Genomic DNA, 22,236 nt, shown 5'->3' with positions numbered 1-22,236 from the left:
CAGTCCAGGCAGCATTTGCCCCAGCAGAGGGGGAACTCTGCAGGTGCCCAGCTTCCCACACTGTTTCAGTAGCTTGTTAGGAATTCTCCCAGATTAGTGGCCCAGCTGCCCCTCCCTGCTGTCACTGGGTCTGAGCATGGCCTGTCCTTGGCCACGGTACCTCTGAGCTTGCCTTATGCTTCCTGAGAGCCCCTTCCATTAGCCAGCTTCTCTTAGATTAAATCCCACATTTAGCATATATTAGGATTTTACATGTCTTTTTAACTGTGCCAGAATTTTCTGAGGTTTGGTCTGGCAATGTTTTTTAAGAGATAGGGTCTCACTCTGTGACCCAGGCTGGAGTGCAGTGGCATGATCCTAGCTCACTGTGACCTTGAACTCCTGGGCAATCCTCCCTCCTCAGCCTCTCGAGTAGCTGAGTGTGCCACCACACCAGCTGATTTTTGTATTTTTGTAGAGATGCCGTCTTGCTATGTTGCTCAGGCTGGTCTCAAACCCTTAGGCTCAAAGAATCCTTCCACCTCGGCCTCCCAAAGTGCTGGGATTCCATGCATGAGCCACCCCTCTGGCCCAGTTCTTCTTGATGTTAGTTACAAAGTTGCATAGATTTTGAGTAGTCAGCCCCATACTCTTCTTTACTCATTAGCCTGATTTTACCTTGGGAATGTGAGTATCAGTAATGCACATTTTGTGTTAAAATAGACGCTATCAATTCTCTCTAAACCAATTTCTACATATAATGCCTTTCCAATAATGATACCTACAATGTGTTGGTTCAAGTAGAAAAGTGGTACTTAGGTTGGCATGGCAATGCCATGAGGACAGCCAAGATGTGCTGCAGAGGGAGAGTGATGGAGTCTGGTTCTCCCAGGCACACCACACAGGATGTCTTTGTCAGCCTCTGGGTCCTGACATCAATGAGGAAATGTGTGCTCCCTCGGAGAGATGGTGGGAGCCTCTGCCTCGTCCTAGGCTTTCTCTCTGGCAGGGACCAGCCCTCAGGATTCACATGTATCAACTGCTGGTGGTCCATTTCTGCCATGTTCGGCAGTTGGGTTTAATTCAGGAGGGAAGCTATTAGGAAGGGACATATTAACAACTAAGCTTGTATGTTAGCCTCTGCCTGCTGGAATCCCAGGTCTTCTCTCAGTGGAAACTCGTGGGGCCACATCCAATCCTAACAGTAATTAAAGCAGCCTGGGTGAGACTGGCTTACAAAAATCAGTGAAACAGAATGTAATCCAGAAAGATCCAAGTATACAGACAAGTTTAGTAGATGGTAAATGGCAACATCTCAGTGAGAAAGAGATGGGTTAGCCCCAAATATCTTCCAGGTGAATCACATGTTAGAAATGAAACTAAGAGTCCCAGAAGAAAATATTGGAGTAAAATTTCAGTTATTCATTTCCAATTAGAAACAAGATTGAAGTTTTCTCTCGACAGCACGGCATGTGAGTTCTCAGAATTAACCAGGTAGCTTCAAATGGGGATGTCAGCTGTGCACACGAAGTGTCTTCTAATTTGGTGAACACCATGAGGAAAAGGAGGCTGAGCAAGCAAAGCAGTTTAGTTACCTTCTGGGCTGGTCACCCTGGAGGTCCTCTGTGAGAAAGAGACCTGGGTAGGTTTCTCTGGCTGTTTTTTGCTCAGGGCTGCTGTCCAGCCCCTGCCCGGCTGCTTGAATACCTTCACTGGTGTGGCTTTGGTTGCTGTATTGCACAGCAAATGTTTGGTTTTCCTTCTTTCTGTTAGTTTAATAGCAATCTTAAGCCACCTAAAATGTTTTAAATGTTTTCAGTTATTTAGATCTTTAGACCATGAAGAAAGCCATTGTCTTCTTGGACAGTAAGGAGGGTGATGGGCCAGTTCTTCCAGAGCCTAAGCCTGAGGCTACCCCTAAAGCTGATTAAAGATCAGTTACTAAAAAATGTTAATTATGCAAAGGTGACTCAGAGAATAAAAGAAATAAGGTGTAAATAGTATGTATAGTGTGCTCCTTTTCTGTAAGTAAAATTACTCTTAAGTAAAATTACATGTTGGAAGTACACAGAGAACACTTCTGGGAGCATGCTTCAGGCAGAGAAGGTGCCTTAGAGAAGGTGGATGACAGGATGTTTATTGACTACGTTTTGTCTTTCTGTCACGTCTAATTTTGGAATACTGTGTATTATTTCTGAGGTCTGAAAAGAAAAGGTCGGGGAGAGACCACAAGTCAGAGAATATAACCAACCCACCACACCAGAAGCTAGTGAAGCTCTCTGAATGTCTGATCCCAGGTTAAGTTCCCATGTGCTTAGCTGGAATCAAAACTGTGGGGTCTTCAGGGGCCCAGTGCATGTACAATTGAGTGGATCTGCTGCCAGCACGTGTCATGTCTGCACTTGGCATGTGTGCACGTGTTGTGCCTGCACAGGGCTTGCATTGGTACCAGGTTGGGGCGGTCGTGGGGAGGGCCTGGGGAAGGACGACTAGGGCCTCCACTGTGGGACCCAGGTCTCCAGACCTGGCTGCTTTATACAGTGACAAACCAAATGGGGGTGCAAATGCTTTATGTTCAGGCAACAATGGGGGAATCAGGTAGGTGTACCCCGGGTCCTTGCTCCTCAGTGCGCAGGGCTCTCGAGTTAAAAGCAAGCATCCCCGCTGGTGGGGACGGTCCCCGGGCATCTCTTAGCTGCACCTTCCTGCCTGACTTCCCTGCGAGGCGGGCGGCGGTGGGACTCATTCCACAAAGACCGCCTCTCACTGTGGCCGCCGCGTCACCAGCCAGAGCTGTCAGGTACGTCAGTCACGCTGCTTTGTGGTCATGTCACGGGCATAATCGCAAGATTAGGTGGCAACAAAGAGCCATGAATGAGGTGGTAATTGCGTTCAAGGGAAAAGAGTTAAAGAAAAAGACTTTCCTTTCTCACAAGACCCGTGAAAGAAGTGACAGCTAATATTTTAAAGCTGAGCAAGATAATTGTGGTGAGAGATCTTTGTGTGTTCTCTGGAAAATGCTGCATGTGCACAATGAATATTCAAATACCGTTTTGCGCTGTGAATACCAGCTCGCCGGGCCGAGGCCGTCTGCACAGGCCTTCCGCGGAGTCGGCCTGGCGGCGGGAATGAGCGGACCACACGGAGAGCCAGGGCATGCTCCTGGAGACGCCGGCTCCGAATATGGGGGAGGCCACCCCTCGGGAGTCGCTGGGAAAGGAGTCAGTACCAGGCAAGCAGCCTGTGCGGGGGAAACAGACTCAGTCATGCTTGGCCAAAGATGAGCCAATCCGCCGTGGGCAGGCGTCGGACCCCTCCGGGTCGTGGCTCTTGAGGGTTAGGAACCGCCTGTGTCCCTGCGGCGGGCTCCGCTTGCGTGCCCCAACTCTGGGGACCCTGACGCGGTAACAAGGCCACGCCGAACACCTGTTCGCGGAGTGGCGCTTTCTTGTTTTTGTGGTTTGCGGGGTTTTTTTTTTTGCGCAGCCTAAGTGGCGCATCTGGACACGGTGCAGGCTGACAAATGCGGTTTCTCCTGATTTCATCGCAGCCCTTCTCCAGGCCTTCCCCGCCTCTCCTTCGTGTTAGAGTTGGCATCTGCAGCTTCCAGTGACTTGACCCAGATGCGCAGCACCGCACACAGGCTCGCGGGCCCGGCGCGGCCCGCACATCCTCCAGTCCCACCTCTGCGCGCCGGGTGGGGCCCTGGCAGCTCCCGCCCAGGTCCAGCGGCTCCAGCCCCGGCGCCCCCTTCCAAGCGCGTTCGCGCGACCGCTCGCTCCGCACTCTCGGTGCCAGAAAATACCCAGAGGAGCGGGGCGGCCCCGGAGCCTCCTTTCGAGACGCGAGGCCCGGCGTGCGTGCTCGGAGTCCTGTACTCCCGGGAGTTGGGGACCGGCACCTTCCCCTCCGCGCTCGGAGAGGAGAAGCCAGGGCAGAAGCGAAGCGTTGCCGCCCTGACGGGGCCTCCTGGCAGCGGCTGCAGCGCTGGGGGTCCCCGCCGGCCCGTGTTTCAGGGGTCCTGAGGCGCGCGTCTCCGGGGCTCCCAGGCAGCACCAGGAGGTGCGGGCCTAGGAGGAATCTGGATCTGGACAACTGCTGTGGCTGTGGGGCCGAGGCTGCGGCCGCCTTGGGAGTAGACGCTGGGGATGAGTCCATGCTGGGCGGACGGAGGCGAGAACAGCCCGCTTTCGCGGCGCCGGCAAAATTAGAAATGGCGACCCCTCTGCGGGAGGACAGCAGGAGGAAACGACGGGCTTGGGGAGTCCGTGCGCGGTGCGGGTTGTGGGGGCGGCCGAGCACGCCGAGCACAGCCTCATCCTGCTTTTTGGGGATCGGAGGCGGAGGGGAGCCGTGGAGACCGCTCCCAATGGACAGAAGCTCAGGTGGGGAGGAGGGCCGGCTGGGGAGGCCAGTCCCCGCCGCAGCTCCGGTTGCCCGAGCTCCTATACCTTGGCTCCAGCGCTAGAGCTTGCCTGCTGCACCCCTGGCCTTGGTCCTCTCACCCTCACCCTCTGCCTTCTGGATCCTCCTAAAGCCAGTCCATCCTGTTTCTCTTGGGGGCTTCCCCCCGCCAAAGAAAGGGCGCCGCCGCAGGGCTGCCTGTGTTTAAGGGTCTGTCCACCAGACTTTGGTACCTCAAACTCTCTGTGCCTCAGTTTCCTCATCTGAAAAGTAGGGTTCAAACTAGCTGTTATATGTAAATTTTCGGTGCCACAAAAGAAGTAGCACTCAAATATAAATTTCCTCAGAAAGGTAATTTACTTCTATAGAAGGGTGCAGCTCACAGATGGAATAATGGCGAGCACACACCTGGACAATGTGGGGGAAGGGCTTCTTATTCCTGACTGATGTAACCCCTATTGTAGTGTCATTCCCCTACTGGCCAATTCCAAGTGGCTATCTTAAAGGGAGCAGGGGTTCCAGCCGGAGTGGTGGGATGGTTAGTTTGTTGGGAAGGACAGTTACGGGACAGGTCAGAGCACGTAGCCAGGGGTGACCTAGGTTAAAGCAGGTGACCAGAGCAGGTGACTGGGATGAGTCGGGACAGAGCAGGGGACCGGAGGAACAGATGTGAACTACTGATTAGAACTGGTGGAAAAGGTGGTTCACTGAAACTGCAAGGAAGTTAAACTTTACAATGGAGAATTAAAGAATAAGAGAGCTGAACATACTGACATACTGACTCTTTGAAGAGAAACTCGCTATATCTAACTCTAGTCCTGACCTTGTAGGTGGTGAACATCAAATGAGCTCATACAAGGGCAGAGTTTGTGTTACCGGTAGAGGGTCCTTACTGCAAGTTGTCGGTTCTTGGCATCATGAACAAAGAATTTGGACAAAACGTGCAGCAAAGCAAGGAAAGGCGGAAGCAACGAAAGAAAATGTACACTCCACAGTGTGGGAGCGGCTTGAGCAGGCTCAAGGTCTGCTATACAGAATCTTCTCGGTCCAAATACCCGGCTAGAGGTTTCCCATTGGCCACTCAGTGCTTCCCTCATGTGAATAAAGTGGTGGCCCGCGAACAGTTTGATTGGTTGCGCAAATCAGCCAACCCAGAGGCTGAAATGGAGTTACAAAGGTCAAACTCCTGTGCAAACATCTGATTGGTTGCAAAAAGCTAAGGTTAAGAGGCTAAGGTGGAGCCAGGCGCGGTGGCTCACACCTGTAATCCCATCACTTTGGGAGGCTGAGGCCTGCGGATCACCTGAGGTCGGGAGTTGGAGACTAGCCTGACCAACATGGAGAAAGCCTGTCTCTACTTTAAAAACAAAACAAAACAAAAAAACCGGGCGTGGTGGCACATGTCTGTAATCCCAGTTATTGAAGAGGCTGAGGCAGGAAAATCGCTTGAACCCAGAAGGCAGACGTTGTGGTGAGCCGAGATCGCATAATTGCACTCCAGCATGGGCAACAAGAGCGAAACTCCGTTTAAAAAGAGAGATGGAGAGATAGAGATAGAGATGAGAAAGGAGAGAGGAGAGAGAGAGAGAGAGAGAGAGAGTAAGAGAGAAGGAGGAGAGGGAGGAGACGGAGGAGAGGGAGGAGACGGAGGAGAGGGAGGAGAGAGAGGAGAGGGAGGAGAGAGAAGAGAAAGAGGAGAGAGAGGTGCTAAGGTGAAGTTACAAAGTTGCACTTCTATGCAAAGAATCCGAGGCAACCAGTCTGATTGGTTGGGGGTATATTACTTAGGTATGGAGAGTTAGAGTTTTCATTTCAATTTAGTTCTAGAAAGTCCGCCAAGGCCTTAGGTTCCCCGCCTCCAGACCGTATTCTCCTGCCTCACTTAGACCAGTGAGTCCTATAATGGATGGCCAGGGGTCTCATGAATCCCTGCTCTTGTACCTTAAGAGGCAAGGTTGGCTGCCCTGGATTAGGATCTGCCTTTTGGAAGTGCTATGTTCTGTTTTGGTTTTGCTCATCTGGTTGCTTGGTGGGAGTTGGCCGGGCAGGGGCAGAAAGCGGTGCCCCTGGAGAGCTGCGGGCACAAGTGCTAAGGTGCAGCCAGCTGTGAATCCATGCACTGAGCTGCCACCACCTTCGCTGGTGTAGGTTCCTGTGCGTCTTGCTTTGTGGTCAGCCTGACTGCTTCAGCACACAGGTGTCCAACCTTCAAGGCAGAAAGAAGACGGGGTCACCTCTCAACCCCTGGACTCCATGTGTGTGCAATTTTCAGAGTGTTGTTTCAGGTGCTGATTGAGGGAGCAAGGAGAGGCACTCAGCACACAGCAGCTGCAGCACCAGACAGGAAGTCACCAAAGAGGGAGTCCAGGTCAAAAGGCACTTGGGGACACAACAGAAGCAACCACAAAGACCTTGTCTGAATCCTGACTCCAACAAACCACCTGGCAAAAGATATTTTGAGACAAGAGAAATTGAAAGATTGACAAGGGGTTAGATATGAAGGGTGTATTTTAATTTTGTTGGGTGTGATAATGATAATTTTAAAAATATTTCTTGGCTGAGCAGGTGGTCCATGCCTGTAATCCCAGCACTTTGGGAGGCTGAGAGAGGAGAATTGTGTGAGCCCAGGAGTTCGAGACCAGCCTGAGCAACATAGCAAGACCTCAACTCTACAGAAAATTTTAAAACTTAGCTACTCTGGGGCTGAGGCTGCGGCAAGCCATGGTGGCCATTGCGCTCCAGCTGGGTCACAGTGAGACCCCGCCTCTACTAAATTAATTAATTAATTAAATTTCCTTATGTTGGTGGAATACAAAGAATCATTTACAGATAAAATGACGTGCTGTCTTCTGGGATTTCCTTTAAATACTCTAGCAAAGCAATAGACAAAAGCTGGGAGGCAGATAATGTATGAAGCAAAACTGAACAACATTGGTAATTATTTTTTTAAATTTTATTTGACATCCTGCAAAGCTTTATTCTTTATAGGAACAGTCAGTGCCCATCACTTCCTATCAACAGCAAATAAAGAGCTGCTCTCTCTAGAGGGTTGTCAGTAGTCCCATGTGGTCCAGTGAGATCCAGAAGTTTCCAGGAGACCTTCAATCCTGAGTCCCTTTCAGTCATCATCACATGACTCTGATTCTTCTGCTGAGTTGGACACACTCTCTGTCAGGTCTTCTTCCATCTGCTGGACGCTTCCCAACTGTGCATCCACATGTATTTGATGATCATCTTAAATTTAGCCAAAAAGACTCAGAACGTCAGCCTGCTCCGGGGCCAGCATATCGCCCTCCTTGCACACCTCATAGTCAGACAGCAGGGTAAGTAACCACACTTCCCTCAAAGGCAGTGGGCAGGCCCAGCTGTCCTTAGCTGACTTCACGGAGTGGGGAACTGCTTCAGGGGTCCTGGGTCTAGGCTCATGGTGAAAGCTGCTTTGTTACCAGCTCAGCCATAAACCATTTCTGTGTATTCCATGAACCACTCATTTACCACCTCCCTCCTGTGGTTGGAGAACAGGAGATCTGCTTCACCCCTCAACCTTTTGCTGACCTGGTGCAGGTTGTTTTTGCACTCACCCGATGGGCTCCAACCCAAGGCCACCATCATCACCTTGTTTTGCCAAAGAACATCCAGTCGTGCTTCCAGGTATTCTGTATGACCTTCAGCTTGCTGTTCCTCATGTTGGCCACAGAGAAATGGAAAGGTACTCGTAGGTGTCCACACATTTCTGGAGCTCTTGTATCAGATTTTGTTTCAATCCCAAGCCTTTCTTGCAAATTTTGGTCAGGGACTTCCTTGTCATGCTTGGATTTGGGTGTTGTGCTGAAGCCACATATGGCAGAACATGGTGCAGCCCCAACATTGGTAATTATTGATGGGAGGTGTTAGATATATAGGGCTTTATATTTTTTCTCCTCTACTTTTGTGTATGTTTACTTTTATTTTATTTTATTTGACAGGGTTGTCTTGCTCTGTCACCTAGGCTGGAGTCCAGTGGCTCAATCTCTGCTCACTGCAACTTCTGCCTCCCAAGTTCAAGTGATCCTCCCACCTCCCCCTCTTAAGTAGCTGGGATCACAGCTGCATGCCACCACACCTGGCTAATTTTTTTGCTGTGTGTAGAGACAGGGTTTTGCCACATTGCCCAGGCTGGTCAAGAACTCCTGAGCTCCCAAAGTGCTGGAGGTCCTGTGTCACAGAATGAAATAGTGAGGGCAGGGTTTTTTCCTGCTCACCAATGGATATCCAGTTCCTCTCACAGTATTTATTTATGTTTGTCTGTTTTTCTTTTTTTTCCTATTAAACAACCAAACAGTCAAAACCTAGCAAAGTGTTAAATGGTGTAAGGTGCCTGGCAGGTCTCCACCAGGAAATGAAGGAGTGGCTCAGGTTCTAGGTTTCTATCAGATGCGCCAGCCTAGGCTCCCAGGACGTCTCTATTCTTGCAGCGAGTAGCCACCATGCCCCTGACATTTCCCTGAAACACGGGCTGCCTCCAGGCCCATTGCCAAGATTGGTGCAGACTTGCAGGCCCATGTGAACCCAGTGGACCCCTTAGAGGTTTGGGAAGGGGAGGTCACCATTGTTGGCTCTACAGTGACTGTCCTGACTTGGCCCTCAATGGGCATTAATACTTCAATTTCACAACACACTTGGCCAGATGGCCCCTGGTTCTAAGAGAGGCCCTGCTCATCCCAGGCACACTTATTTAGTATTAGAGACATCCATCTTTTCTGGATGGAGGAAATTGAAGCCTTGAGCCCATGTAATGTCCTCAGTAGAGCAGTTCAACACCAAGATGTGCTAGAAACCTTTTGGAGGCCTTCACCAACTTGGTCATCCTGCTCAGGCCATCTCTACAGCAGCCACCTCCTTCTAGAAGGAGGAAGGATGCAAGACCCACACCCACTCTCCACCCAGCCAACCCTGACTCTTCTTGTTGGCTCAAGAGTCCCCTTTCTTTTTCACTGAGCCACAAGACACAGAGCAGTGGATAGTATCAAAGCAGATTATATGAGTCTGGATACCGGGAACTGAATGGAACTAGGAAGCTCAGCTTCCACCAGACAAGCACATTAGGAGCTCCCTTTTCAGAGTCCCTCCTGTGTAAACACACAGGGAGTACAGGCATGGCTTCCAAGGGCTTCACTGCAGTGCAGTGTGCACAGACAACACAACAGCAGTGGCCTCAGTGCTGCTTGGGGAGGACAGATGACATGCATCATGGTTCATGCAACTCAACACTACATATATGTGAAATAGAATGAGTAGGTCTGTGTTTTGATATAAAAATGTAAGCCATATTATTGAGTGAAAAAGCCAAATTGCTGACCAGTATGTGAAGCACATTTCCTCTTATTAGAAATGGAGGCCAGGCATGGTGGCTCATGCCTGTAATCCTAGCACATCCAGAGGCTGAGGCAGGTGGATTGCTTGAGGCCAGGAGTTTCAGACCAACCTGGGCAACAGGTTGGCAAGCTGGTCAAAACCCCATATCTACAAAAAAGACACACTTTAGCCAGGCCTAGTGGTGCACACCTGTAGTCCCAGCTACTTGGGAGGCTGGGGTAGGAGGATTGATTGAGTCCAGGAGGTGGAGGCTGCAATTAACCTGGATCAAACCCCTGAACTACAGTCTGGGTAGGAGCAAGACCCTGCCTCAAAAAAAAAAAAAAAAAAAAAAAAATCTAGCAGGGGACAGAAAAGTGTATACAGATAAACAAATACATATTGTGTTTGCACCCCCATATTAGTTTTCTATTGTTGCATAACAAACAGCTACCAAAACACCAGGGGTTCAGTCTAGGTCCTGATGCTCACAGCGCAGAAAGACAATCAACAAGACAACCAGTATTGCCAGAGAAGAAGGCTTTAATCGGGTGCTATAGCAGAGGTGATGAGAGCTCAGTCTCAAGTCCCTCTCTCTGACTATCTAAAATTAGGGATTTATATAGCAGAGGAAAAATGTAACTACATGCAGAAAAACAGTAATTAGGGAGGATCTAGGGAGAAGAGTTGGTCAACAGGCAGCAGGTGGTAGGCAGGCAATCATGAGGGGTGAGGGGGAAGGGGGTGAGGTCAGTTAATCATGAGGACTCTCATTGTCCAGAGGCTGTGAACTTGTAAGTTTCAGCTCCTTGATACTACCTGGGAGTACTGATGATCAGTTTCCTGAGAAAGGAACTCAGATAAGACAAATGTAGCTTTCTCAAGTTTTAAGGCTGAGAGGCTCAATTTCTATGTATATTCAAAAGTGATGATAATCATCAGTTTTATGGGACAATTGGTCAGGTTTCAAAATGACCACAAACTAAGTGGCTGAAAACAATGCCTGCCTTTTTCTCACAGTTCTGTAGGTCAGATGCCAGCACTGCCTGGTGGATTTTCTGCTCATGGTCTTAAGAGGCTAAAGTCAAGGTGCTAGTCAGCTACATTCTCATGTGCAGCTTGAAATCCTCTTCCAAACTCATTAAGTAGTTGGCAGCAATCAATTCCTTTTTGGCTATCAGCCAAGAGTCCCTGCCTCCTCCTGGAGGTTTCTCAGTTTCTTCAGCAAATCGCAACATAGATGCATCCTGTTTCAGTCAGCATCTATGAGGTATTAGTCCTGACACCTGTGCAGATAGCAAAAGCAGTAGGTTCTCCCGACCTGAAGTCTGTCATGCAGAACCTGTGGGTAGGAAGAGGCAGCATCCATTCTCCAGATCCGTGGGTTCTGCATTCCACAAATACTGTATTTTTGGTAAGCAGTCAGTTTAATCCATGCATTTGGAATCATGGATATGAAGAGCTGACTGGGCTTGCTATCTTCACAGCAGCAGAGTGCATCAAACTCCAGGCTTCAAAGGGCTCATCTGAATAGATCAGACCCACCCTTGATGATCCCTCTTTTGCTGTAAAATGTAATGTGATCAAAGGAGTGACATCTGGTTCTACTTACAGGTCCATCTTCAAAACCTGAAAGGCCCCCAAATAGGCAAAGTAATCTTATAAGGAAAAAAAAGCTGAGGCCTTACACATTCTGATTTTAAAACATATTGTAAAGCTATAGTAATCAAAACAGTATGATACTGGCATAAAGACAGAATAGAGTCCAGAAATAAATCCTCACATATATTGTCAAATAATCTTTGACAAGGCCTCACAGCATGGAAAAGATAATTTCCTCAGCAAATGCTGTTGGGAAAACAGGATATCCACATGCAAAAGAATGAATTTCAGCTCTTACCTTTGCCACATACAGAAATTACCTCAAAATGGACTAAATCCTAAATGTAAGATCCCAAACTGTAAAACTCTGAAAGGAAAAGGAAAAAAGTTTCATGGCACTGGTATTAGCAATGATTTCTTCACTATGACACCAAAAGCATAGACAACAAAAGTAGAAAATAGACAAATGGGACTATGTCAAACATAAAAACTGCGTGACAAAGGAAACAGTCAACATAGTGAAAAGGCAACCCACCGAATGAAAGAAAATACTTGCAAATTGCTTATCTGATAACACATTAATATTCAGAATGGATAAAGAACTCCAACTCAACAAAAATGAAAAACTAATAGGCTGATTATAAACTAAAGGACTTTAATAGACATTTCTCCAAAGAAGGTACATAAATTGCTCACAAACATATGAAAAGATCTTCAACAGCACCATTAATCATCAGGGAAATGCAAATCAAAAGCACAACGGGATATCACCTCACACCCATTAGAATGATCACTATACAAAATTAAAAATAAACAAACATACTAAAAAAAAACAAAAAAAGTTTTGCTGAGGATATGGAGACATTGAAAACCTTCTGCATTACTGCTGGGAATAAAAACAGTGAATGTTTAAACATTTAAAAAGAAAAATGCCATAGGATTCCATTTATATGAGGTATTGAAAGTAGTCAAACTTTTAAAAACAAAGTAAAGCAATGGTTGCCAGGGGCTGGGAAAAGGGGGAAAGGAGAGTTTTTCTTCAATGGGTCTAGCGTTTCAGTTTTACAAGATGAAAGTTTCTAGAACTCTGATGCACACAAGGTACTTACAGTGGACACTACTGAACTGTGAGCCCAGAAACGGTTACGGTGGCAACATTCATGTTATATGTTTTTGTCCACAATTTAACAAAAAGAAGTTCTGTGATGACGTAGACCATTACCATATCTCCAGAGTCTAACACAGGTCTGGCACATAATAGGTGTGAACTAAATACTTGCTGAATGAAGGAATTCATAACTATAAAGCCTATGGTCTTCATTATTGTGGAATATTCTCTTTCTAAAATAGTAATAACCATCCTACATATATAAATTGTTATTTATAGGTGAGGGAGAGAACAAGGTACTGGAAACAACGTATGGAATTTAGACTAATTGGAATGTACCTTCCTTTGTTTTTGATTTAGATTCCTTTGTTTTAGATTTGATGTTAAAACCATGTAAACATTTTACATAATAATTTTAAATCGATATTAAATAAAAAATTTAAAAGCAATCCACAAAAACAAAAACAAAACAAATGAAACTAACTCCATTGAGTTATGGCTTAATATCACATGGAAAGAAATTATTTCCAATGAATTTAGATTCATTATATACCCTATAGGTATGTATAAGTACATTATTAAAATGGGTATGGATAAAAAGCTTTGCAAACATATCTTTAACTCCTTTTAGTAATCATATTGTGAATGTTTATATACCAATATTATTACCATTATTAGAGACAGGGTCTTACTCTGTCACCCAGGCTGGAGTGCAGTGCCTCAGTCACGGCTCACTGCAGTCTTTTTTTTTTTTTTTTGCAGTATAGTACAACACAGGAAGCTTTATTCATCTGCTGCGGCTCCAAAGAGAGGCTGGGAGGGTCACTCATTTAAGTATGGTGTCCTCTTGGGCTTCTGCCAATTCTTTGGCAATCCATTTCAGTTCATCCTGCTTCTTCTTCTCCTCTGCCGCTATCCTCCTCTCCTCTTCTGCCGGAGGTTTTAGGTAACTGTAGCGCGTGGCTCCGTAGGCCATGCCGAGGAACAAGAAAGAGTAGCGCCGAGCTTGATGAGCGGAGAGACCTGCACCGGCCGCGCCATCTTGTCCCTGACCTTCGCCTCACTGCAGTCTTGACCTCAGGCGATTCTCCCACCTCAGCCTCTCAAGTAGCTGGGACCACAGGTGTGCACCACTGTGCCTAGTTAATTTTTGTATTTTTTGTAGAGATGTGGTCTCACCATGTTGCCCAGGCTGGTCTTGAACTTCTGGGCTCAAGCTATCTGCCTGCCTCAGTCTCCCAAAATGCTGCGATAATAGGTGTGAGCCACTGCACCCAGTTTTATGCCAATATTATTAATGATATTACCAATAATAATATTATTGGTATTATATCAATGCTATCATGAATATTAGGATAAAGAAAAATATTTATATTGTGTCATTAGGAGCCAAGGTTTCCAGCATAAGAGAGTGAGGAATATAAAAATTTTTAAATTGAGCATGAACCCTTTAAGACTAAATTTGGATTGGGAATATTAGAATAACCTCATGATGTACTTTCTTTAAGAAATGATCAGCCGGGTGCGGTGGCTCACGCCTGTAATCCCAGCACTTTGGGAGGCCGACGCGGGTGGATCACGAGGTCAAGAGATCGAGACATCCTGGTCAACGTGGTGAAACCCTGTCTCTACTAAAAATACAAAAAATTAGCTGGGCATGGTGGCACGTGCCTGTAATCCCAGCTACTCAGGAGGCTGAGGCAGGAGAATTGCCTGAACCCAGGAGGCGGAGGTTGCGGTGAGCCGAGATCCCGCCATTGCACTCCAGCCTGGGTAACAAGAGCAAAACTCCGTCTCAAAAAAAAAAAAGAAAAAAGAAAAAAGAAATGATTTCCTGGCTCTGACATCTGAAAAATAGTAAAACCCGTGTTAACCCCCAAGCAAGGAGCCTCTACATGAAAAGGAAACAGAGCTGCCTCCATATATGCTGCCTCCAGACCTGAGCAAGCCTGCCCAGAGACTGGGACATCCTGGCATCCCAGAAAGCAAGGGAAACAGCAGCAATGACTGTGCATCTCAGGGAGGGCAGACACCTGCTCGAAGGGGTTCCTCAGGCCAAAATGTGACCATTGGACACTAAAAAGAATAACCGCTTTAAAAAGGATATCCACAAAGAATTGAAACATATTTACTATGTCTGTATTTGTGACCATAATAATCCTAAAACAAATGAGCAAAACCACAATTCATCATTTATCTTTGGATAATGCTAAGAAACCAATACTGCTTCTTTCTGAAACTTGCAAATAAAATTCAACATGAGATTTGGGCAGAGTCAAATAGCCAAACTGTATCATTAATCTTCAAAATAGGATGGTTATTACTATTTTAGAAAGAGAATATTCCACAATAATGAAGACCATAGGCTTTATAGTTATGAATTCCTTCATTCAGCAAGTATTTAGTTCACACCTATTATGTGCCAGACCTGTGTTAGACTCTGGAGATATGGTAATGGTCTACGTCATCACAGAACTTCTTTTTGTTAAATTGTGGACAAAAACATATAACATGAATGTTGCCACCGTAACCGTTTCTGGGCTCACAGTTCAGTAGTGTCCACTGTAAGTACCTTGTGTGCATCAGAGTTCTAGAAACTTTCATCTTGTAAAACTGAAACGCTAGACCCATTGAAGAAAAACTCTCCTTTCCCCCTTTTCCCAGCCCCTGGCAACCATTGCTTTACTTTGTTTTTAAAAAGTTTGACTACTTTCAGCCGGGTGTGGTGGCTCCCGCCTGTAATCCCAGCACTTTGGGACGTCAAGGTGGGCAGATCACGAGGTCAGAAGTTCAAGACTGGACTGGCCAATGTGGGGAGCAGTAGCCGTCTTGTAACTATGTTGTTTAAGCTTTTGTTCCACTTACCTAAACCTCCATCTTGTGGGCTTCCCTTATTAAGTTTCACATTCCTCCTAGTTATGAGGCTAGCCTGCAGCCTCGTCTCCATGGTTACTCTCTGACCTCAGCCCTCAGAACTTCCTGCCCTTACTTGTTTATAAGCAACCGCCTTGTAGCTAATAAACCAGACTTGATCAGATCCTTGACTTGTTTCCATTCTCCGTGTCTCCTGTCTCTCTCTTTTAATCCCCACTCCCTCCCTAGGGTCTCCATTGCTGTCCTGCGGGTCAGGACAGGCCAACATGGTGAAACCCCATCTCTACTAAAAAATATAAAAATTAGCTGTGCACTGTGGCTTGTACCCGTAATCCCATCTACTTGGGAAGCTGAGGTAGGAGAATTGCTTGAACTGGGACCAGGGAGGTGGAGGTTGCAATGAGCCGAGATGGCACCACTGCACTACTCCAGCCTGGGCTACAGAGTGAGATTCCATCTCAAAAAAAAAAAAAAAAAGTTTGACTACTTTCAAGACCTCATATAAATGGAATCCTATAGCATTTTTTTGTGTGTGACTGGCTTATTTCACTTAGTGTACCATCCTCAAAATTTGTCCATAACCGAATTTTCTTCTTCGTGAAGGTAGAATAATATTCTGTTATTATGTATGTATGCACCACATTTTGTTCATCCATCCATCCAACCATCCATTGGTGGACGTTTAGGCTGCTTCTACCTCTTGACTTTCGTGAATAGTGCTACTATGAACCTGAGTATGCAGTTAGCTCTTCAAGATCTGTGTTCAGTTCTTTAGGATATACACCCAGAATTGAGATTGCTGGATTGTATATTAATTTCATTTTTAATTGTTTGAGGAATCTCCATACTGTTTTCCATAGCAGCTACACTGCTATGGTTTGGATATGGTTTGTTTGTTCCCATCAAATATTGTGTTGAAATTTAATCTTCAATGTGGTAGTGTTGGGAGGTGGGGCTAGTGAAAAGTGTTTGGGTGATGGGGGCAGATCTGTCATGAATGACTTGGTGTCATTTGCCCTATTGCTTCCTCTCTCACCATGTGATCTCTGCATATGCTGACTGTTCTTCAACTTCTGCAGTTGAAGTAGATGCATCCTGAGGCCATCAGCAGATGCAGGTGCCCAACCTTGCACTTTCCAGCCATCCAGAATTGTGAATCAAATAAACCTTTTCTCTTTATAAATTACCCAACCTCAGGTATTCCTGAGTCCACACAAAATGGACTAAGACATTCACTGTTTTTATTCCCAGCAGCAGTGCAGAAGGTTTCCAATTTCTCCAAATCCTCAGGAAAACTTGATTTTGTTTTTTTTTTTTAGTTTGTTTATTTTTAATTTTGTATAGTGATCATCCTAATGGGTGTGAGGTGATATCCCATTGTGGTTTTTATTTGTATTTCCCTGGTGATTAATGGTGCTGTTGAAGATCTTTTCATATGTTTGTGGGCAATTCATATATCTTCTTTGGAGAAATGTCTATTAAAGTCCTTTACCTAGTTTATAATCAGCCTATTTGTTTTTTATTTTGTTGAGTTGTAGAAGTTCTTTATAAATTCTGAATATTAATGTGTTATCAGATAAGCAATTTGCAAGTATTTTCTTTCATTCGGTGGGTTGCCTTTTCACTATGTTGATTGTTTCCTTTGTCACACAGTTTTTATGTTTGACATAGTTCCATTTGTCTATTTTCTACTTTTGTTGTCTATGCTTTTGGTGTCATAGTGAAGAAATCATTGCTAATACCAGTGCCATGAAACTTTTATCCTTTTCCTTTCAGAGTTTTACAGTTTGGGATCTTACATTTAGGATTTAGTCCATTTTGAGGTAATTTCTGTATGTGGCAAAGGTAAGAGCTGAAATTCATTCTTTTGCATGTGGATATCCTATTTTCCCAACAGCGTTTGCTGAGGAAATTATCTTTTCCATGCTGTGAGGCCTTGTCAAAGATTATTTGACAATATATGTGAGGGTTTATTTCTGGACTCTATTCTGTCTTTATGCCAGTATCATACTGTTTTGATCACTATAGCTTTGCAATATGTTTTGAAATCAGAATGTGTAAGGCCTCCAGCTTCTTTTTCCCTATAAGATTGCTTTGGCTATTTGGGGTTCTTTCAGATTTTGTGGATTTTTAAAAATGTTTCTTCAAAAATGCCATTGGGATTTTGATAGGGATTGCATGGAATCTGTAGATTGCTTTAGTGTATTAGACCATTCTCACATTGCTATAAAGAAAAATCTGAGACTGGGTAATTTATAAAGAAAAGAGGCTTAACTGGCTCACAGTTCTGCAGACTACACAGGAAGCATAATGGCTTCTGCTTCTGGGGAGGCCTTAGAAAGCTTACAATCATGGTGGAAGGGAATGAGGGAGCAAGGCATCTAAGATGGTGTGAGCAGAAGCAAGGCAGTGGAGGTGCTACACACTTTTAAACAACCAGATCTCATGAGAATTAACTCACTATTATGAAGACAGTACCAAGAGAAATGGTGCTAAACCATTCATGAGAAACAGACCCCATGATCCAATCACCTCCCATAAGGCCACACCTCCAACATTGGGCATTACAATTCGACATGAGATTTTGGCAAAGACACAAATCCAAACTTTATCAGGTAGTATGAACATTTCAACAACATAAATCTTCCTATCCATGAACATGGATGTCTTTACATTTATTTGTTTCTTCTTTAATTTACTTCAGCAACATTTTGTGGTTTTCAGTGTAGCTTTCATTTCCTTGGTAAAATTTATTCCTAAATGCTTTATTCTTTTTGATGCTATTATAAATAGGATTATTTTTAAATTTCTTTTTCTGATAATTCATTAATGCAGAAACACAACTGACTTTTGCATGTGATTTTATGTCCTGAAACTTTTCTGAATACATTGAGTCATTATAACGGGGTTTTTGTGTGTGTGTGAAATCTTTAGGATTTTCTTCATGTAAGATCATATCACCTATGAATAGAAATTACTTCTTCCTTTCCAATGTGGATGTCTTTTTTTTTTTTCTTGCTTACTTGCTCTGGCTAGGACATTCAGTACTATGTTGAAGGCGTTGGTAAGAATAGGCATCTCTTATGAAGGACCTCTTCAAGGAGAACTACATACCACTGCTCAAGGAAATAAGAGAGGACACAAACAAATGGAAAAACATTCCATGCTCATGGTTGGAAAGAACCAATATCATGAAAATGGCCATACTGCCCAACATAATCCGTAGATTCAATGTTATCCCCACCAAGCTACCATTGACTTTCTTCACAGAACTGGAAAAAAACACCTTAAATTTCATATGGAACCAAAAAAGAGCCCACATAGCCAAGACAATTCTAAGCAAAACAAACAACAAAAAACCCAAAGCTAGAGGCATCTCACTACCCGACTTCAAACTATACTACAAGGCTACAGTAATCAAAACATCATGGTACTTGTACCAAACAGAGATATAGACCAACGGAACAGAGCAGAGGCCTCAGAAATAATGGCACACACCTACAACCATCTGATCTTTGACAAACCTGACAAAAACAAGCAATGGGGAAAGGAGTCCTTGTTTAATAAATGATGTTGGGAAAACTGGCCAGCCATATGCAGAAAGCTGAAACTGGACCCCTTCCTTACACCTTACACTAAAATTAACTCAAGGTGGATTAAAGATTTATACATAAGACCTAAAACCATAAAAACCCTGGAAGAAAACCTAGGCAATACCATCCAGGACAGAGGCATGAAGTCAAAGACTTCATGACTAAATCACCAAAAGCAATGGCAAGAAAAGCCAAAATAGACAAATGGAATCTAATGAAACTAAAGAGCTTCTTCACAGCAAAATAAACTATCATTAGAGTGAACAGGCAACCTACAGAATGGGATAAAATTTTTGCAATCTACCCATCTGACAAAGGGCTTATATCCAGAATCTACAAAGAACTTAAACAAATTTACAGGAAAAAAAACAAACCATGACAACGTGGGTGAAGGGTATGAACAGACACTTCTCAAAAGGAGACATTTATGCAGCCAACAAACATATGGAAAAAAGCTAATCAACACTGGTCATTAGAGAAATGCAAATCAAAACCACAATGAGATGCCATCTCACACAAGTTAGAATGAACAGTGATCATTTAAAAGTCATGAGATAACAGATGCTGGAGAGGATATGGAGAAATAGGAAAGCTTTTACGCTGTTGGTGAGAGTGTAAATTAATTCAACCATTGTGGGAGACAGTGTGAGGATTCCTCAAGGATCTAGAACTAGAAATGCCATTTGACCCAACAACCCCATTACTGGGTATATACCCAAAGAATTATAAATCATTCTATTATAAAGACACATGCACACGTATGTTTATTGCATCACTGTTCACAGTAGCAAAGACTTGGAACCAACCCAAATGCCCATCAATGATAGACTGGATAAAGGAAATGTGGCACATATACAGCATGGAATACTATGCAGCCATAAAAAGGATGAGTTCATGTTCTTTGTAGGACCATAGATGAAGCTGGAAACCATCATTCTCAGCAAACTAACACAAGAACATAAAACCAAACACTGCATGCGCTCACTCATAAGTGGGAGTTGAACAATGAGAACACATGGGTACAGCAAGGTAAACATCATACACCAGGGCCTGTCAGGCGGTGGGGCTAGGGGAGGGACAGCATTAGGAGAAATATCTAATGTAGATGATGGGGTGATGGATGCAGCCAACCACCATGGCATGTGTATACCTATGTAACAAACCTGCATGTTCTGCATGTTCCCCAGAACTTAAAGTGTAATAAAACAAACAAACAAACAAACAAACAAACAAACAGAAAAAGAGTGGGCACCCTTGCCTTGTTTCTGATCTTAGAGGAAAGCTTTCAGTTTTTCACCCTTGAATAGGGTGTTCACTGTGGGCTTTTCATATGCATCCATTATTATTTTGAGGTAATTTCTTTCTATTTCTAGTTTGTTGAGTGTTTTTTTAATTATGAAAAGATGTTGACTTTTATAAAATGCCTTTTTTTCTGTATCAATTGAAATGATCATGTGGTTTTTGTCCCTCATTTTGTTAATCTACATTGATGTACTATATTGATTTTCTTTTCTTTTCTTTTTAAAAATGGAATGGAAAGAGATAAGTACATAGGTCCAAGCTCAAGGTCTAGGTTGAGGACAATCATTAGGAGTCCTATTAAAGGACAACCAGTTTTAAGAACACTGTCAGGCAAGCTACCATGGAGCTCTCCTTCACTCCAGGCTTAGCTCTTCCAGACTTCCCAGTACTGATGAAGGGTCATGATTTTTTTAGCTTTGTCCAGTGCTGTCCTTCATAATAGATGAATGAAAAGTCCCAGAAACCTATCCTGTTTGGGAAGGTTTTCTTTTATTCCAGTCTTCGGTATATTAATTTGGCAGTTAAGATGCTTGGCAAATTTCAGAGTCTCTCTACCTCTGTAGACCAGTGCCAAATAATTGTTTCCTGGATTCGCCGTTAGCAGCTCTTCATCTTCACCTTTGGCAATGTAAGAAAAACCACCATATTCTGGCTTCCAGCCTTCACAGCCACAGTAGAGAATTAAGTCTAGGGCAAATTCAGCCTTGCTATGGTCATGAATTAAATTGTAGTGACTGGACTTCCAATGCCTCAGCTCCCCCTGGCATGTGGGAACACTTGATTTTTTCTTTGTTTCATTTTCCCCTGGCTCTGGGTCTGTTTGGTAATCGCTCTGCTGGCTGTAGTTGCTAATGGCTGCCTGATTATTCTCTGCCTCAGGAGGGCTATGGCTAGTCCCTTCTTCAGTGCTATTAGCAGCAGAAGCTGCTTCTTCCTTTTTTTTTTTTTGTCATCCGTCTCATCTCGAAGTTGGAGAGCAGCAAGAATAGTGCCTCAGAGCAAAATAACTTTATGCGCTCCTTCACTATATCTGGAAGCTTGCTCTCCTCAGCTTTCTCATAAAACCTTTTGTTAGGGAGACCTCAGCTGCCCCATTCCACATCTCTGTTTTCCAAGGCCTCACGGACCTTTGCAAATTTCTCAGGCTTAAGAAACTCCTTCAAGAGAGTTTCAGAACTTTCTTCAAACTCTCCTTGAATTTGAACTTGGTAATTCATGTCCAGATAAGTAGCATTGATCCAATCAAACACAATTTCATAATCTTGTGGGATATGAGGGATCTGAGGTATGAGAGGTTCAAACCTAGTCAATGAAGGATCATGAAACCAGCAGCTTACAGACAAATGCGACTTTTCTTCAGACACCTGGTGAAAGGACATTTGAAATGCTTCAAAGAAAACCAGTTTGTTCCATGAAGGGATAGAAGATTTGACAATCTGCTTCAGCTGAAAGTGTTCATCAATGTGGTACAGGTCCAGGGTATCCCCCAGGCTCCTGTCCCAGGAAGGAAACAGGTGCAGGATGAAGGTGATCCAGCGCCCTTCCAGCTTATCACAGCACAGCAGGGCGTCAGTGAATTCATATTTAGTATAGGACATGTTAATGGTTGATTCCAGGTCAATTTTGGAAATATCAGAAAGCCAGGACCGAAAATCTTCAGACAGAATTTTCCTTAAAGCAGAGATGTGAGGTTCTCTTCTCTTCTTACAAATCATCACTTCTTCAAATCACAAATTCCAGTGCTGGAATTTATATAAACCATTATACTTCTCATGGAAGTCCAAGTTCATAAGTTCCTTCTGAAGCCCTTCCAAGAAGTCTGGGCTTTGGATAACGTTTGGGATCATCCAGTGAAGAAAGGGATCCATGTTCATGACAATGGCTTCATGGCTGAATGGTGTCCTATGGCTCCAGGCTTCAGCTACCTGCTTTTTCAAGGTTTCCTCCATGACAGCATCTGAAAACTCTACCATCACCTTCTTCTTTCCCTTTTTTTCCCACCTGGGCTGGGTCAGGCTCTGCTGGCCATTTCCCATTCAT

At 44.5% G+C, this 22,236-nt stretch overlaps 3 pseudogenes; all 3 read right to left on the bottom strand.

The window, feature by feature from the left end:
* Positions 1–7,389: 7,389 nt before the first annotated feature.
* Positions 7,390–10,955, bottom strand: LOC100385863 (mRNA turnover protein 4 homolog pseudogene; annotated as a pseudogene).
* Positions 10,956–13,194: 2,239 nt separating this feature from the next.
* On the bottom strand, positions 13,195–13,478 carry LOC108587952 (ATP synthase F(0) complex subunit e, mitochondrial pseudogene; annotated as a pseudogene).
* A 7,315-nt stretch (positions 13,479–20,793) lies between these two features.
* On the bottom strand, positions 20,794–22,236 carry LOC100386223 (prolyl 3-hydroxylase OGFOD1 pseudogene; annotated as a pseudogene).

This window comes from Callithrix jacchus, chromosome 13 (genome assembly GCF_049354715.1).
Source record: "Callithrix jacchus isolate 240 chromosome 13, calJac240_pri, whole genome shotgun sequence".
In the NCBI taxonomy this organism is placed as follows: Eukaryota; Metazoa; Chordata; class Mammalia; order Primates; family Cebidae; genus Callithrix; species Callithrix jacchus.
The sequence above is the reverse complement of the archived record's forward strand: the minus strand, read 5'-3'. Positions and strand labels throughout refer to the sequence as shown.